General features: G+C 48.5%; 1 protein-coding gene across 2 annotated transcripts in view; it reads right to left on the minus strand.

Moving 5' to 3' along the window:
* The window catches only part of LOC119566362 (zinc finger and SCAN domain-containing protein 2), a 558,782-nt gene that overhangs the window by 44,782 nt on the left and 510,066 nt on the right, over nt 1-3,934 (minus strand). The gene's annotated exons all lie outside the window — the stretch shown is intronic.

Raw genomic sequence — 3,934 nt, forward strand, 5'->3', positions numbered from 1 at the left:
AGCTGCAGGAAGGGACTTTATTCCCAGACCAGAAAATAATCGTTGGGGATGTTGAAATACCTATAGTTATCCTTGGGGACCCAGCCTACCCCTTAATGCCATGGCTCATGAAGCCATACACAGGCAGCCTGGACAGTAGTCAGGAGCTGTTCAACTACAGGCTGAGCAAGTGCAGAATGGTGGTAGAATGTGCATTTGGACGTTTAAAAATGCGCTGGCGCAGTTTACTGACTCGGTTAGACCTCAGCGAAACCAATATTCCCACTGTTATTACTGCTTGCTGTGCGCTCCACAATATCTGTGAGAGTAAGGGGGAGACGTTTATGGCGGGGTGGGAGGTTGAGGCAAATCGCCTGGCTGCTGGTTTCGCACAGCCAGGCACCAGGGCGGTTAGAAGAGCACAGGAGGGCGCGGTGCGCATCAGAGAAGCTTTGAAAACCAGTTTCATGACTGGCCAGGCTACGGTGTGAAAGTTCTGTTTGTTTCTCCTTGATGAAACCCCCCGCCCCTTGGTTCACTCTACTTCTCTGTAAGCTGACCATCCTCCCCTCCTCCCTTCGATCACCACTTGCAGAGGCAATAAAGTCATTGTTGCTTCACATTCATGCATTCTTTATTCATTCATCACACAAATAGGGGGATAACTACCAAGGTAGCCCAGGAGGGGTGGTGGAGGAGGGAAGGACAAGGCCACACAGCACTTTAAAAGTTTAAAACTTTAAAACTTATTGAATGCCAGCCTTCTGTTGCTTGGGCAATCCTCTGGGGTGGAGTGGCCGGGTGGCCAGAGGCCCCCCCACCACGTTCTTGGGCATCTGGGTGAGGAGGCTATGGAACTTGGGGAGGAGGGCGGTTGGTTACACAGGGGCTGTAGCGGCGGTCTGTGCTCCTGCTGCCTTTCCTGCAGCTCAACCATACGCTGGAGCATATTGGTTTGATCCTCCAACAGCCTCAGCATTGAATCCTGCCTCCTCTCATCACGCTGCCACCACCTTTCAGCTTCAGCCCTCTCTTTAGCCCTCCACTTACTCTCTTCAGCCCGCCACCTCTCCTCCCGGTCATTTTGTGCTTTCCTGCACTCTGACATTGTCTGCCTCCACGCATTCGTCTGTGCTCTGTCAGTGTGGGAGGACAGCATGAGCTCAGAGAACATTTCATCACGAGTGCGTTTCTTTCGCCTTCTAACCTTCACTAGCCTCTGGGAAGGAGAAGATCCTGTGATCCTTGAAACACATGCAGCTGGTGGAGAAAAAAAAAAGAGACAGTGGTATTTAAAAACACACATTTTGTAGAACAATGGCTACACTCTTTCACAGTAAACCTTGCTGTTAACATTACATACACAGCACATGTGGTTTCGTTCCAAGGTCGCATTTTGCCTCCCCCCACCACGTGACTAGCCCCTCCCCCCTCCCCGTGGCTAACAGTGGGGAACATTTCTGTTCAGCCATAGGCAAACAGCCCAGGAGGAACAGGCACCTCCGAATGTTCCCTTAAGAAAAGCACCCTATTTCAACCAGGTGACCATGAATGATATCACTCTCCTGAGGATAACACAGAGAGATAAAGAACTGATGTTGTTTGAACGCCAGCAAACATACACTGCAATGCTTTGTTCTATAATGATTGCCGAGTACGTGCTACTGGCCTGGTGTGGTAAAGTGTCCTACCATGGTGGACGGAATAAGGCTGCCCTCCCCAGAAACCTTTTGCAAAGGCTTTGGGACTCCATCCAGGAGAGCCACAAATGCCAGGGCAAATTAATCATTAAACATGCTTGCTTTTAAACCATGTATAGTATTTTAAAAGGTACACTCACCAGAGGTCCCTTCTCCATCTGGCGGGTCCGGGAGGCAGCCTTGGGTGGGTTCGGGGGGTACTGGCTCCAGGTCCAGGGTGAGAAACAGTTCCTGGCTGTCGGGAAAACCGGTTTCTCTGCTTGCTTGCTGTGAGCTATCTACAACTTCATCATCATCATCTTCCTCGTCCCCAAAACCTGCTTCTGTGTTGCCTCCATCTCCATTGAAGGAGTCAAACAACATGGCTGGGGTAGTGGTGGCTGAACCCCCTAAAATGGCATGCAGCTCATCATAGAAGCGGCATGTTTGGGGCTCTGACCCGGAGTGGCCGTTTGCCTCTCTGGTTTTCTGGTAGGCTTGCCTCAGCTCCTTAAGTTTCACGCAGCATTGCTTCGGGTCCCTGTTATGGTCTCTGTCCTTCATGCCCTGGGAGATTTTGACAAAGGTTTTGGCATTTCGAAAACTGGAACGGAGTTCTGATAGCACGGATTCCTCTCCCCATACTGCGATCAGATCCCATACCTCCCGTTCGGTCCATGCTGGAGCTCTTTTGCGATTCTGGGACTCCATCATGGTCACCTCTGCTGATGAGCTCTGCATGGTCACCTCTGCTGATGAGCTCTGGCCAGCATGGCAAGCTGCAGGTGACCATGCAAACAGGAAACTGAAATTCAAAAGTTTGCGGGCCTTACACTGGCCAGGTAGACAGGAAATCTGAGTTGAGAGTGCTGGCCAGAGCGGTTACAATAGAGCACTCTGGGATAGCTCCCAGAGGCCAATACCATCTAATTGCGTCCACAATACCTCAAATTCGACCCAGCAAGGCCGATTTAAGCGCTAATCCCCTTGTCAGGGGTGGAGTAAGGAAATCGATTTTAAGAGCCCTTTAAGTCGAAAAAAAGGGCTTCGTCGTGTGGACGGGTGCAGGGTTAAATCGATTTAACGCTGCTAAATTCGACCTCAACTCCTAGTGTAGACCAGGGCTCAGAGTAAAAACACAATAGATGTAACTTGAATCATTAACAACCAACCATAACCTAAATTGAGGTGATATGGCAAAAGGGATGGAAAATCAAGAAGTGAGGCCAGCTAACAATAATTTACAAAATGGGGTGGGGGGGATAGGAGAGGGAAATAAATCTGCAGAGGAGAGTGAGGCCATTTATACAGATCCAGATTGGGGAAGGGCGTGTTTCAGTGAGAAAGAAGGATTCAGCAAATTGCCGTACAGAGAGCTGCAATTCCCTGCTCATGTCTCACAGGGTAACTGTTAAGCAAAAGCAAGCAGCATGAACCAGCATGTACTGTCCACATCACACAGATGCTCACTATCATAAGATTCAGTCCCAGTCCAAGGGAGGTATAAATTATTATGCATCAAGTAAATGTTTCACCTTCATAGTCCTTCCTAGCAGATGGGGTCATTGGTTTCACTGTGGATCTGGATAATCACATACCACTGGCATTGGTAATTCCAGGTACAGTTTTATAGACCCCTGACTTCTTATATACTCAGTGAGGGAGGCAGAAGTCTTAAAGAAAAAAGCAGCCTCAAAAATTGTTTCCAGTAAAACAGACCAAGCAAAGAATACCTTCCTTCTATCTTAAATACAGACATTGGGGGTGGAGCAGAATAAGGACTAGTCTATGCCTTGAAGTGTAAAAGAGAGGATCAGTCTCCGGGGTACTGATCAGAAGAGAGTCCCTCACAGAGAATCCATACATTTCTTAGCTTCTGTTGCTGTGCCAAAACTGTGGCATTATCCTTCAGTCTTAGTCTGAAATCTGGCCGGAAATGAAATGTAGTATGTCATCGGCCTTGTATGCTTGTTCGTGGCCTTATTGAACTGGGCCCTTCCCCCTGCCACCTGCTGAGTGTAGACAGAACACCATGATGCTCTTGCTGCCCCATTTCAATTCCCAAGCCTTATGCAGGATAACTGTCTGGTGCCACATTTTAAAAACTTCATCATTAAAAAATGAGGAAAGGTCTTGGTCTCACATCTGCTGGGGGCTTCGGGGCTAACAACGGAACGGTGCTCCCTCTCAATTTCAAAATCAGTTCCCAAAGGGAGTTTTAAGAATTCTGGGGTAGCCTTATTTAGGAATTTCTAGACCTACCTTTTTTAAAGCCC

The sequence above is a fragment of the Chelonia mydas genome, chromosome 6 (assembly GCF_015237465.2).
Source record: "Chelonia mydas isolate rCheMyd1 chromosome 6, rCheMyd1.pri.v2, whole genome shotgun sequence".
Taxonomy (NCBI): Eukaryota; Metazoa; Chordata; order Testudines; family Cheloniidae; genus Chelonia; species Chelonia mydas.